We start from the raw sequence: 15,292 nt of genomic DNA, 5'->3' as shown, positions 1-15,292 counted from the left end.
GTAAGAGGAGTTAGGCTACTCAAATTCATGTCTGTGTTATGTGTGACAGAAAGTCTATGAGTGTGTGTGTGTGTGTGTGTGTGTGTGTGTGTGCGCGCGCGCGTGTGTTTGTTTGCTTGTGTTTGCGTGACTTTGGCTTTTGCCACATTGTTATGACACTTCAAACAAAAAAATCACTACACTTCACAATACGCTAAAGACACTACATTAGACACATAGTCGCCCTTTTCGAGACTGTGCATTTTCGCCGCAGTTGCGTGTTACGCGACTCTCCACCGTTGTTTCTACACAAATACTCAAGCATTTCCAGCATAACTAAGCAATCAAGCTCGCGCTTCTCCTCCAAATGATGCGTCACGGTACACGTCATGATGATGACGTGTGTGTTTTACAAAAGTGTGGTTTTAGTTTGCCTATCAGCAAATCGGAAAAGTGCTAGCCTACATAGTCAGAAGTAGTCAGTTTCGACACACGTTTTGAAATGAAAACAATTCGGCTGCGTGAGGCTGCATGTTGCTGTTACGTCAAGTGTGACGTGATTGTCAGTCAACGTTGTCTCCATGGTTTCTAGAGATTTCTCATAGGTTGTCCCTCCCATAAATCAGCAGGCTATAAAGTCAGCGGTAGTTGAGTTTTACCTTTCGTTTTCACCGCGGAATGAAAGGTAACTACCTCACGTCTCATTCACCTGTAAGACGACAGCTAATATGACGATATTAAACGTTAATAACGGAACACAGATATTAGCAACACTGATAATAGTCAAGCTAGGTTGTTTTAACATTCAGACATTGTGTTGAAAGTGTGTACTGATGTTGCAAGTTATTGCGGGTTAGCTAGCTATCTGACTAACGTCAGCTACAAAGTGGCAACGTTAGCGTTGGGTGAATACACAAATGAAAACGTGCATTTTAGAAGTAATATTAATATTGTTGTCGTTAGTGCTGTGATTGAGTGATATGTAATAATTGTGGATGGGTTGTATGTTTTTTTTTAACAGAAAATGGCTGCTCTTCCCTCGCCAAGCAAACTCCCTGAGAGTAAGGACCCGGAGATAGAGGCTTTGACAGCGAGGTTTACTCTCTTTTGTGTAAGTAGACGTATTTAATATTGCATTTGGTGAGAGTGGTGTCATGTAATCAGTATTGGGAGTAACGCGTTACAAACGTGATGCAATTACTGTAATGCATTATTTTTTGCTGTAACGCGGTAATGTAAGGCATTACAAAAACCGAAGTTAATATTTTACTCGGTACAAATTTCAGTAACACGCGTTACAATGCATTTTAAAGCCGTCATTAAGTTCTGAGTTGTTATTATACAATTTCGCCAACACCGCGAGATTAGCAGAGGAGAAAAAAATCTTCGTAAATGTTTACTTCCTGTTACTGCTAGAGAACTAGCGATTGAGAATATATCTGTGTCCAAATTCAGGGGTTGCATCCTTCGAAGTGCCCAGCGTTTGTGGACTTCGAAGACCGGGTCCTTCGGACAGTCCTAATAGTCGGTCGCGTCAACCGTTGTAAAATTGCACGGTCTAGCCTGCAGGACCGTCTCGACTGCAGGACCGTCTCACTGAATGTGTTGTGAGCTAACTAAGTGCATAGGCCTACTGATGAATGCAGCTGCTGCTAATGCTAACGTAGCTCCTCAGGGATTGAAGTCGTTATTTTTGTAACTTTGACAATCTAACATGTGACAACATATTAGCTCAGAGTCGGAGGGCTGTGACTGTTGGTAGTTGCGGTTGATTTTCTTCAAATACGCCGAATTGTGATATTATGGGTTATTATTGTTCAGATGATTTAGCTAAGCTGGCTAACAGATGCAAACGTCAGCGGTCTCTTGTTGCCACAGCAACAGTAAACATTCACGTTGACTGATGAGCTGTAAATAGAGATGCAGAATCAAGCTGAGATACTTTGAATTTTAGTAAAAAATACAAGTAAACCTATAGGAAATAATAAGTTTAATTAGCAATATTTACCATTGAATTTATTGTAATTTTTCAATGTATTTATTGCTTATTGAAGTGATAACGATTTAAGAAGTATAATTTGTGTGTAACTTTAATTTGTCTGTAAATGCATTACTTTTACTGTAGTTTTCAATTGGCTGTGTGTAGTGTTGTCTTGAGCATTTTCAGGTCACAAAGATCTGGCTTTTTTGCATTGGAAAACACTAGGAAAGTATCCTAATGAAAACATGATGAAGACATTTGACTATTGTGTTCATAAATTATGGTGTCAGGACTTTTTTTTAATGACACACACACTTTTATTGATATGAATATTTGGTATTGAGCAAAGACCTGTATTTGAACGCTACTCTATTGAGTGCAATAAGATAATATGGATTTGGCGTTTTATATATATTATATTTAGAATGCCAAATCCATATTTCCAGTTATTTTGGTGAAAGTAACTTAAAAGTAATGCAATAGTAGTGTAATGCGTTACAATTCAAAGACAGTAATATTATAATGTAATGAATTACTTAGAAATGACAGTAACAACTAATAAATAAATAATGCATTATGTTTTTAAAGTAACTTGGTCAACACTGCATGTAATGTGTGTTAGTGTGCAAGTTGTTTTACTTGTGAGTAATGATAGATAAATTTGTGTATGTTCTGTATGTTTTAGTATCGTTGTCGAGATGTCGCCATCCGGCTGGATGACCGGTACTGTGAGGCGGTTGCTCTGGCTGAAGAAAGCATTCAGCTTGCCCTGCGGCATAAGCGTAAGGCTCAGGCTGTGTCAAAACAGGTTGCCGCTCTTCGTATGAGGTGACGAAAAGGGATAACATGATGCTTCAGCTGCAGGCAGACCTGAAGCAGGTTCAGAAAGGAGCACAGCCTCTTCCAACTGGTAAGTACAGTCATTGTGTAAGCCAGCAGTATATGTATATGGAATGTAACAGAATGGTGATTGTGGTTATTATTACACTGCAGAGATCAGCGATGCTGATCTAGTCGAGGCCTGCCAAGATGGTAAGTTTTAAATGTGTTAGTCAGTTACATTTGGTCCTTGCCTTTATATCAGTGTGTAATTGAAGTGTAATAACTTATTTGACTGTGTTGTTTATGTTGTTTGTTGTAGGAGCAGAAGGTGTAGGAGACATTTAGGAGCAGAATGGGGGAGTCCTGGAAATCGTCCTGGCGACATTTCAATTTTGTTCTTGTTGTTTTGTTCATGGTTGTCTTTGTGTGTTTTCTAAATAAAGTTATTGTTCAGAATTAAATGTGTGTTTGTTTTCTTTTGTACACATTTTGTATGCTGTTCAGGGTCTTTGAAATTGTCTTCACTTTTGACACAGGAAACAATCATAATTTCACAGTATTTGAAGTCTTCCAGATGTGTTACTGTTAGCTATTAGTTATCTTTGTGTCTGTAAAAGATGGAAGTCAATTTTTGTGATGTTTGACTGTAGCATGTGAGAGTCGGTTTGTTTTGTAATCAAAAAGTTAAGATTATTGATGGAGGCAAGTAAGCATTATTTGAAGTATAAAGTTACGTTTATATTTTTCCTTAAAAGCTGTTTATGTTGACTTGTTTGGTGTCATTGTTTTAAGCACAATTTCATTTTAGATTTGAGAGTTTTGTTTATCTCACATTGGGGAAATGTACTTTGCAGGTAGACATACATACAATACATACAAGAGCAGGTAAACAGACATCCAATATGTACAGGTGATAACAGAAGTAGACTTGACAAATATAGGAAAAAGATTTAAATAAGATACAGAAAATATAAATATGTAGAAAAAGAAAATGGTATTGTACTGGGTAGATGCACAGGATGGCAGAGGTAGAAATGGTAAGTAGTGCAAGATAAGAAAGGCGCTTATGGTGTTACATTACTTTTCCAGTAATAATTTCATTTTGACATTGTATTAATATATCTAACCTAAAATCATACAAAATAATACAATGTCAGTAGGAAAAAGTGTGATTTATTACTGTCCACACTGTGTTTTTCTACCAGTAACAAAACGGGGTTGGCATGTTGTCTGCATGCAGTGAGGCTGTGTGTCAATATTATGTCATGTCAAATCTGTCATCAGCCAACTGCTCGTCATTTTTGGTGTGTGAGTTACAGTCACCAGTTTATATGATTGATGAATTTTGTTGACATAAGTATTCTGGGATTGGCACAGTGTGAAATGTTTAATATTTCAGACTGAAGAATTAGGTGGCATTTATGGTCATCTGTGTCTTTCTCGCGCTAATATGCCCACCTGGCAGCCAACAATATATCATATCTGTTGATTATGGAAAACGCTGCGAAAAAGCAGCGGAGATTGATTTTACTTAGCTTTTGTCATGGATTTGAACGCATCAACCAATCACGTCGTGAGAAAAAAACTTGACGTCAGCGCTGCCACGTTTGAACGGTTGTCTGTTACTTGACTCTCGTCCTGTGCAGACTGCTTCACCTTGGCTCTTCGGATTTTTCAACAAATACACACAAATATATACAGATACTCGCAGATATTTCCACCACTTTCGGATTACGACAGCAGCATTCTCTTCAAGGACCTTCACCTTGCTCAACACGGTAAGTTCATCTTGATTAAAGCCGCTGTTTCCCATCGCGGCACAGAGAAGGCTGCTCGGACAACGAGCTAACATCCATGCTAGCTGCCTCATCGAACCGTAATTTTGAATGTATAAATCTGAATGTATCTAAAATACTGCTAACTTCAGTAAGGTACATTGCGTGTGTATGGTTTGTAAATAAGTATTATCAATGCTGTTATTAACACTGTTGGCTACTCTGCTGTCACGAGACAGCTAGTTAGCAAGCATTATTAGCATCGCTTGGCAGCAGAAACCTTGGGTTTTTTTTCTAAACGAGCTAACAGTTACCGAGTCTTCTCCTGCAGTAGCTACTGTAACTAGCTGGCTGTTAGCACAGGTTATAACCACATATTTGGTAGCATATGAGTGCCTTTGGTGTGTTTGCTAAAGCGGCTACAAGCTACTAGCAATGCCAGTCTTTAGACAATATTCATTTAATTTAATATCAAGTCATTTCAACTGTCACATCGGCTCACTGGTAAACGACAACGTTATTACGCTGCGATTGGCGCTAGTATATTTGAAATTTCGCCGGGGTTGTCGCACGGTGGGTGTCGGGAGTAAATTTTCAACTTCGAGGCGTTTTGCGCCATGATTGGCTGGAGTACATTTTTGAACTTCGCGGGCGTTGTAGCGCTTCACTGCACTCTCACACACACACACACACACAGAGCGAAAGAGAGATGACTATTTATGTAGATTTTCTGATGTTCTGTGAATTTGGTCTGTGTTTTGATTATTATTATTATTATTTTCAGTGTCTATTGTTTGGATATTCACTGCAGTTATTGATGTTCACTGGTAGTTGGATACACTATGTACAGTATTAAAAGGTCTTAAATAGAATTTGGTGCCGATTATGTTTAAATGATGTTTATTTGTGTTAATGTGAGAGCAGTTAAACCAGACTGGTCAAATTTGACTGGGAACACCAAAGAAAAGGGGGACAAACAAACATAATACAAGGGTTAAAGTAAACTATCAGCATTTTAGTCTAGTATTTGTCAGTGTTGTTTGAATACTTTGATTTAAGTAACAACTTTAATTCTTCTGCTTCCATCACTGGTTGCTTGTTAAACGTGTGTATAAGATGTATTTTTCCAATTATTGCAGGCTAGAGATGAGTTGTTATGTCAATATTAATCAATTGTCTACTTGTTATTAGATGCCACGGGGCAAGTCTTATCGCCGTTCGGAGGCAGCCAAACGGCGTATGGCAGAACGGCGAACGGTTGACGTGGAACCGCAGCGGCCCGCCAATGTCTCTGTCGCACGTATGTAAATCTTTTCCTTGTATGTGTATGTATATTTTGCTAGTGGCAAGGTGTGTTGCGTTTACATGATTTGTGATGATGATTTGTAATGTTTTATGAACTATGTGTATCTCGGTGTCTTTTTCTTCTGTGTATTAGTTGGCACCGGTCAGCGCCACGCTGTGCGACAATGGCCAATCTCGTCGCTGACGGGAAAACAACACAAGTTGGTCATTCCGTCGCAAGTGCCTGATGAGAAGGTAAAATAATAATAGTAATAATGATAATATTAATAATAAGACTTATAATAATTAGTGATTTTCATTCTACAACATTGTAATCTTTTTTTCCAGTTTGTTCTTCTCATTGGCGCTTCCCATCTGCGCGCTTTCGCAGATGGCATTGTTCCGATGCCAGAGGGCTCGCTCTCCTTTGGCATCATGTCCACGCCCGGGGCCTGTGCGAGGGAGCTGAGGACCGAGTTGCTTCATGCTGCTGTTCCTCGGACTCCTGACGCAGTCCTGGTCATGGCACCCAGCAACAATCTGACAACCAGCAAGACCATCGACGAGGCAGGGGCAGACTTCACTAAGTTCCTGCAAGCTGCTTGCAGTCGTTGGTCTAACGTAGGTTTATTTTCTATTGTTTTCATTGATATATTACCACAGTTAATTTAGTTGTATGAACTGTTGCAAAATAATGTATATTTATATGATATTAGTTATTGCATTTTCAGAAAGAAATTACTTTGTCATTAACAACCACTTTGCTCTCCAGGTGTGTGTCGCAGACTTCATACCTCGTTTGACCGTTGAAGTCCTTCAGCAAGACTTCATGCGTCAAGAGTTCCGCCGCGTGGCAGCACGTATGGGTAAGCTTTAATAAGACTATAGTTTAAGTACATTTCCACGTATAATGCATCATATGTTGTTTGGCAGACTGTTTGAACGAATATTACAATTTCCATAATCATTCAGGTAAAACTTTAAATATAGCCCATAGAGATGTTAAAATAAAGTATGTTATTTTTCTTTTTTAGGTGTCAGGTACTTCCCTACAGCTGAGCATTTCCCCATGAACCGCCGTGAGCTGTGGTGCAGAGATGGTGTAAGTAGAATACATAGTGTCATCTACACTTTGTCTGTAGTCGAATGACAAGTTTATTGCACCGCGTAATCCGTTTCATTTTCGTTATTTTCGCAGGTTCACCTCAGCGATAGTGACGGCATGCCCGTTCTAGCCGGGCTGCTGTGGAACGCTGCATTCGAACAACTGCAGCCTCCGACACCAAAGCTACAGCCTGCTCCCAGAGCGTCGCCGCCTCGTAGGCACGTCGTCCCAAAGGTGGTTGTCAGGGGACAGGTCGCCGTACCTCGTCCATCAAACCCCTTTGAGTGGACAGTCGTCGGCAAGGGCGGGAAGGTAATTGTTTACGCATTGTAATGGTGTGGTTGATGTATTTTTGATCAGCTGACCTCTGCAATGTTCGACTGGTGGTTTAATACAAAGTATCTTATTTTGTCATTACAGAGGAGAGCACCTGAGGAACTTGAGCAGTCCTCTGGTGCAGAGAGGGTGGTTCAGCAGCAGGTATGTTACACTTGATTTAACCTAGGCTGTTTTGGATATGATTGTCGATTTGATGATGGCGTTTTGACAGAGGAGTCGTTCTCTCTACGCATTTCACAGGTTGACGCAAGTGCAAGCGTACTCCAACTCATCCAGCCAAACCCTGTTTGGTTCAGCAGTTCGGTGTTGGCTGCGATGGATGCTGCTGTGCCATCCCATCTTCCTACCCCTGATTCTGCCGCTGTTCCACGAAGCTCAAAGGTAAACTGCGTGCAAGTTGCATCTCTTGGTTTGTTGAAGGCTGTGTAGCATCTCCTTTTTCCTGATACACTCACAACAACATGCAAAACTGCACAATATTGTCCACAAGGGCATTTGCCCAAATATGGCTTCAGAAAGTGTTGTTTTTTTTTCTTCCATTAGCGTCCAAAAGTGGAACATCGTCGTCGGACTTCTGCAAGCCAGAAGGTTTGTCTCGATTTTATTCGATATTTGACTTATTGGGATTTTTTTTGTGTGCACGTCTGCAGTATTATGGCAATAATTGGATAATCATTGGAAAAAAATGTTCTCTAGGTCCCGGCGAGAGCTTTGCCCGTGGTGAAACCCGTGCCACCGCCTGCAACTGCTCATCTGAAAGCGGACGCCAGGAGGGAGGTTAGTACAGTTTGTGCGTCTAGTACCTTTTTATAAAAATAGTAGTATAGTTTATTTATAGATCATTTAATGTTTTTCTTGTTTTCTAGGTCGCCGTTGCCACCGCCGCCGACGACACCCCTGTCGTCGCTGCGTCGGGCGGGGACCTTCGGCCTGTCGTCGATCTCGGTGTCTCGCCGACACCGAGATCCAACAAAGGTAAGTGTGACGCTAACCCCGTTCCTTGCAGGTGTGAAGAGGCCTTGCAGTCTGTTGTTCCTGGTGTTCGTGTGAAAAGTGCACCAGTCACTTACGACATAAATACACCCATGGCATGTGGCGTTGCAGCAGTCATGAAACATGTCATGTCTCCAGTGTGTACATGGAAAGGAACAGATGTTGATAGCATAGGCGTAGAAGGTGGCAAACTGGCCAGTTACATCGAAGATAGGCAGAAGAGCGAGGATAAACAGGACTTGTGCAAGTTGCTCGAACAGCACAATGTGTTTGGCAGGCAGTGGCAGGTAGCTATTCCTCCTCCAGCACGTAGCGATTTTAATTGGCTGGAGGGAGACACCGCGATGTACGAGAAGCTGCAAGAGCAGTTGTTTATCCACGGCGCGTGTCTGTTGAACCTCGGGGGTGCGGTCAGTGCCGTTATTCTCCATAACGGGTATTTTGTGGTTGTTGATTGTGGCACGCGTGATGCATCTGGGATGGCATCTAGTATTGGCACATCTGTGGCTGTGTTCAACACATGCCTTAATGACTTGATGCTTCACATCGGTCATTTGCAGTCTTTGGGCGCGAAGTGGTATGCCGTGCATGGCATTTCTGTCATTGAGTGTCCAGTAGATAACGAAGGGGAGAGCGCTACATTGTTTGCAGGCGAGACCGTTGACGTCGGAGTTGCAGCAAAGCTCGAGGATGGTAGTTCAGTCAGGCCAGAGACCGATGTAAGTTCCATCAGGGGAACTTTTCACCAAGGGGACGCTCGGTTCCAACACGGAGGGCTTCAGTGTATGGCTGTAAGTTTGGTAGCTATAGCCAAACACAGCATTGATACTGTGTTTTCGTGGCAGTCTGGCGATCTGGATAGGGTTGTAGAGTTAGGGGACGAGCTCTACACGTTGTTGCGGGAAAGTAAGTCTATCAGTGGGCGGTCTGAACTACTGTGCGTTCCAGATTTGCCCAAAGAGTCCATTATCGATGGAGAGAAATTTGAGTTCGAGTACGGTGACTACGTTTCTGGTGACGTTGATGTGGTTGAGGGACAGCTTGTTGATGCAGGTGTGTACACCACTCTCAGGAATGGTTTGGGAAAGATGTGTAGCAAATATGACACATGCTTTCTGACTGTAAGTGGCAGCACGTGTGCCATCATTGGTCGAGATGAGAAGTATGCAGTTGTTGACTCCCACGCACGCGGTGCAGATGGCATGGTAGATGTGAACGGGTTTAGCGTTGTTGTTTATCTTAGTTGCCTTGACCGTGTGTTTGATCACATATGCAAATTTGCCACCGCAATGAACACTCCAAAGCTGTTTGAGATTGCAGGTGTTTGTGTCACTCACAAAAGTCAAAGCGCAACTGTGGAAAGCAGAGAGGTCGACTTTGGTCGTAGCTTACCTCTTAAGCCAGCGCTTAAAGTGTCGGCTGAACAGGTAAGCCGTGGCAGCAGTGGCAGCAGTCAGACAGGTGTGAAACGCAAGATTTCAGTGGGTAATCGTGGATCCAAAAAGTTGAAAAGCAGCGATGTTAATCTGGTTAATTCAGATGTTGTATTTGTCAGCGATGTGATGAGTAAAAGATTTGAGTTTAATCCGCTGCGTATTGACGTTGTGCAAGCTTTGTGCAAACAGTTGAACGTAGAGTCGGAGAAACTCGATCTGGTATCGACAGAGGTTGGTGCATTAGGTGCTCCTTGTAAGAACGAGCAAATAGTTGGTGATGGTAATTGTTTCTTTAGAGCGGTTAGTCAAGCTGTGTGTGGTACACAGAAGAATCATAGGAAAATTAGATTAGCTGTGTTTAAGCAATTACAGGCAAATCCCCTAGCATATATTTTGCGTCCTGAGTATTCCTCAATGGCAGATTATCTCAGTAGATCGAGAATGCGCTATGTGGGTAGTTGGGCCACTGAGGTAGAGATTCAAGCAGCAGCAGATTGTTTAGGAGTGAATATTTTCACGTATTGTGGTGATCGCTGGCTTGAATACAGTTGCAAGAATATGCAGTTGTCCAATCAGGCAGTGTATTTAGAGAATTGTAATGGTAACCATTATGAGACTGTTGTTTGTGTTATGCAGCCTCAGATGCAGACTTGTTATAGGTACTGCAAAGTGAGTGCGTCTTGCTCTGGAGGGTACAATTTTAGACGGCAAAGTAGCGAGAGTAGTGTTTGTGCTGAGAGTTCAAGTCGAGTTGTAGCTCCAGGTCGTGTAGCTGAAGAAGTTATTGATGTTGAAGATAATGTTATAGAACAGCAGGATAGTACTGTGTCTACGCAAGAGCAGACTTCATTTACATTTAAGCCAACTAATGTCAGTCCTTCAAAGTATTTGAAAAGCAAAAAGAATTTAAAAATAATTAAAAAATACCAGGAAAATTATTTGCATAGGGAGAAAGTCAAGGAAATTAGTAAAGGTAAATATAAGTCAAATTTGTTGCATAGGATGAAAATCATTGAAATCAATAAAAGGCAATATAGGGAAAATTTAATGTATAAACATAAAGTTAAGGAGATGAGTCAGAGGAAATATAGGGAAAATTTAGTACATAAACATAAAGTTAAGGAGATGAGTGGGAGAAAATATAGGGAAAATTTAGTACATAAACATAAAGTTAAGGAGATGAGTCGGCGAAAATATAGGGAAAATTTAGTACATAAGCAGAAAGTTAAGCAGATGAGCCAGAGGAAATATAGGGAAAGTGAAGTGCACAGGCAGCATGTAAAAGGCATGAGTAGAAGCAAGTATCACGGAAGTCTTGAGCATAAGAAGCGGGTTATAGCTGGAATCAAATTGAAGAGGGAACAAAATAAAGAAAAGGCGGAGCAGTTTGATTATGTTACAGAACAGTTTTGGGATAAAGTTAAAGATGGGCCAGATTTTGTGTGCTGTGTATGCCACAGAGGGTTGTTTAAGAATCAGGTTTTACAGTGTAAAAGAGATAATTACACAAAAAGTAAAGAGATAAGTCTAATTGCAGATAAATGTATCAGTGAAGAGTATTTGCATAAATGTAATGAAGACTGCGTATTGCCGTGTAAATGGTTTGATACAGCTAGAGGAGAGCTGTGGATTTGTAGCACGTGTCATTCTAAGATTTGTAAAGGTGTGGTGCCACCTGAATGTGCATTGAACAATTTGGCGGTTTGTCCCATTCCACCAGAATTGGCGTGTTTGAATAGTTTAGAGCGACATTTGATAGCGATGCATATTCCGTTTATGAAGATGTTGGCGTTGCCGAAAGGTGGGCAAAATGGAGTACATGGACCTGTAACGTGCGTTCCTGCAAATATTGTGCAGACGAGCAATTTGCTGCCACGTACAGAAATGGAAGGATCTTTGTTGCCGGTAAAGTTGAAGCGGAAGCTAACTTATAAAGGACATTATGAGTATGAGTTTGTTGATAGTACGCGCGTAAGGCGGGCGTTGCAGTATTTAAAAGGGACAAATGTCCACTATAAAGATGTAGAGTTTAATGAAGCGTGGGTAAACCAGTTTTGTAGGGAACCGGATACTGATTGTAATGGTGGTGAAGCATCTGCAGATATTGGGGATGATGAGCTTCTGCATGATAGGCAACAACATTGTATGTTCCAGGACACTTGTCTTATGCCTGTAGATATTGGTCAGGAAACACTTGATCAATCTTTTGATGATATCTTGAATTTGGCTCCAGCAGAAAGGAACTCTCCTGTCAGGTTGTTGACTGATGATACAAATGAAGCAAAATGCTTCCCGGTGTTGTTTCCTAGTGGACATGGTACATATCGGGATAGTAGGCAGCATCGTTTGACTTTGTCGCGTTATTTTAATAACAGGATTTTACATGCTGATGGTAGATTTGCACAAAATGTTGAATACATCTTTTTTGCTCAGTACTTATCTGAGGTAGAACAGGTTGTGTCAAATGTATCAATAGCATTGCGGAAGGGTAAAGGAGGTGCTAGATCTGAAAAAGTTACCAAACATTTATTGAATGATGAAGAATCATTGAAAAAGTTGTTGCATGTTGATGATGGGTTTCGTTTTCTTAAACCTATTAGAGGAACCCCATCTTTTTGGCAGGGAGCCCAGCGTGATTTGTTGGCTTGTGTTCGTCAGCTGGGTGTGCCAACGTGGTTTTGTTCGTTTTCTTCAGCTGACATGCGGTGGAAAAATCTCCTCAATAGTATTTTGAAGCAGGCGGGCAGAACAGAGACAGCCGAACAGTTAGAATGGGCAGATAGGTGTCAACTTTTGCGCGGCAATCCGGTCACCGCTGCCACAATGTTTGATTTTCGCTGGCATTGTTTTTTGAGAGAGGTGCTTATGTCTCCATCTAATCCTATTGGCAAAATAAAGGATTATTTTTATAGGGTGGAATTCCAGCAGCGTGGATCACCACATGTTCACTGCCTCTTTTGGATAGAGAATGCCCCAGTAATTGATAAAAACACAGATGAAGAGGTACTTCAATTTATTGATCAGTATGTCACATGCGAATTACCTGCACAGGATGAAACATTATTGGACATTGTTACATCTGTGCAACAACATTCAAAACGACATTCAAAATCTTGTAAGAAGAATAAAACCGTTTGTCGTTTCAATTTTCCTAAGCCGCCGTCCGCAAAAACTTTTATTTCACGTCCAGTCAGTGAAGAGGATGGCAAAGAATCTTGTAAATGTAAGGTAGATAAAGCACAGAAATTGGACAGCTGTGCATGCAAAAATGAGGGTCAGAAAAAACCAGAGATCATGAAAAAAGAGATTGCAGTGAACATTGTGACAAAAATTAAGACGGCTCTTTCAGATGACAATGCCAGTTTTGATAGTGTGGAACAGTTGTTTAGAAATTTAGGATTAAATCAAACCGTTTTTGAGGCTGCGTATAATCGTGTTGGCAGGAAGACGCATGTGGTTTTGAAGAGGCAGGCGAACGAGGTTTGGATCAATCAGTATAGCAAACCACTTTTAAAATGTTGGAATGCTAATATTGACATCCAATATGTCGTTGATGCCTATGCTTGCGTAGTGTACATTATTTCTTACATCTCCAAGGCAGAAAAGGAGATGGGGTTGTTGTTAGGAAATGCGCAGAGGGAAGCGGCTAAAGAGGGTAATAGTAGTGCTAAAGATGCATTGAAAAAATTAGGAAGTGTGTATTTACACAATAGGGATGTTTGTGCTCAGGAGGCAGTGTATAGGTTGACAAACATGCATCTAAAGGAGTGCTCTAGGAAAGTTGTGTTTGTGCCGGTAGGGGAGAATACGGTTAGAATGAGTTTGCCTTTAAGCGTGTTAAAACAAAAGGCATCATCACATGATCTTACCGATGAAGATATGTGGATGAGGAATACTGTCGACAGGTACAAGAATAGGCCGAAGGATGGTACGTTTAATGACATGTGTTTGGCAGCGTTTGCGTCAGAGTATCGCGTCTTGAGTAAAAATGAAACGTGTGTCAATAGGGTTAAATTAAACAACGATTGTGGTTTTGTTGTGAAAAGAACACGTACGCAGCCCGCCGTTGTTCGTTACGTGCGCTTTTCGGAGACTAAGAATCCGGAATTGTTCCATCAGAGCATTTTGCAGTTGTTCCTGCCGTATCATAAAGACGGGCAGCTCAAACCGGCGGGGTTTGAGACGTTTGAGCAGTTTTATAGTCACGGTCGTGTGAGATTGGGTGATAAATCGCTACATTCGGTCAAAGCGGTTGTCGATCAGAACAGATGCAAATTTGAAAGGGACGCCGACGAGTTGGACGATATCCAAAATTCAATCGATAGTGACGGTGTTTTAGAAGATGCCTGGTGCGAGCTGTGCCCAGAGCAGGAGTTGGAGCGTTTAGAGTGTATAGAGGAACGTAGAGAGACGGAGCAGATAGTTGATGAACCAGTAGATGGCATTCCAGATTTAGCGGTAAACGGTAAAGACGTTGCACATTTAGAAAAGAGGAACAATGTCCTCTGCAGACGTGACGGTTTGGCTTTAGTTAGGTCTCTGAATGAGACACAGATGTGTATTTTTTATCAGATTAGGCAGTGGTGCTTAGATAGGGTAAGTGGAGCAAAGCCAGATCCGATACATGTATTTATTACAGGCGGTGCGGGGACAGGTAAGAGCCATTTGATCAGGGCTATACAGTACGAGGCAATGAGGTTGTTGTCGAGAGTGTGTCGCGATCCGGACGACATTTGCGTTGTACTAACAGCTCCTACGGGGATAGCGGCGCACAATTTAAATGCGGCTACCATTCACAATGCGTTTAGCATTGGTAAAGACGTACGCTTACCTTACACTCCGTTGGGTGAGGAGAAGCTGAATTCTTTACGTGCTAAATATAGTAGCTTGCAGCTTTTGATAATAGATGAAATCTCCATGGTTGATCACAAACTATTGGCTTACATCCATGGAAGATTAAGACAAATTAAGCAATCTGGTGACTATTCCCCGTTTGGAAATGTTAGTGTAATTGCAGTTGGAGATTTTTATCAGTTGCCTCCAGTGAAAGGGAAACCTTTGTATTTAGACGACGTAGGTGTTGATTTGTGGTCTCGGTTGTTTAAGATTGCGGAATTGAAAACAATCGTTCGTCAGAAAGATCAGGTATTCGCAGAGTTGTTGAATAGAGTTAGAACTCGTTCAAAAGGTACCCCGATGTTGGATTGCGACATTGAAATATTGCAACGTTGTGAAACCGGCGAAGTCAGCTCAGCTTTGCACATATTTCCGACAAATCGACAAGTAAATGTACATAATCTACAGCGGTTGTTTATAACTTGTCCGGATTATGTTGCGATACAGGCTCAGGATTACGTGAACAGTAAGAAAACAGGCAAGCTGGAGTTGATAAGCGGACATCATTCCAGAGCATACGACACATGTCTGGATGAGACGCTGCTTTTAGGGAAAGATGCCCGCGTAATGCTGTTTAAAAACTTAGATGTAGCGGACGGTCTGGTCAATGGGGCGTGTGGCACTGTCACACACATAGTTTATCCAGAGGATGACGAAACGAGGTTTCCTCAGACGGTGTATG

At 41.6% G+C, this 15,292-nt stretch overlaps 1 protein-coding gene and 1 long non-coding RNA gene across 2 annotated transcripts in view; one reads left to right on the top strand and one right to left on the bottom strand.

The window, feature by feature from the left end:
* Positions 1 to 15,292, bottom strand: part of LOC311249589 (dual specificity calcium/calmodulin-dependent 3',5'-cyclic nucleotide phosphodiesterase 1A-like) — a 368,687-nt gene that overhangs the window by 136,484 nt on the left and 216,911 nt on the right. The gene's annotated exons all lie outside the window — the stretch shown is intronic.
* Positions 1,000 to 3,195, top strand: LOC311249592. The gene is made up of 4 exons (XR_014621203.1): positions 1,000 to 1,090; positions 2,646 to 2,870; positions 2,954 to 2,992; positions 3,102 to 3,195. It is a non-coding gene; the product is annotated as an uncharacterized lncRNA (long non-coding RNA).

The sequence above is a fragment of the Pagrus pagrus genome, assembly GCF_965226575.1.
Source record: "Pagrus pagrus genome assembly, chromosome: 20".
Classification (NCBI taxonomy): domain Eukaryota; kingdom Metazoa; phylum Chordata; class Actinopteri; order Spariformes; family Sparidae; genus Pagrus; species Pagrus pagrus.
The sequence above is the reverse complement of the archived record's forward strand: the minus strand, read 5'-3'. Positions and strand labels throughout refer to the sequence as shown.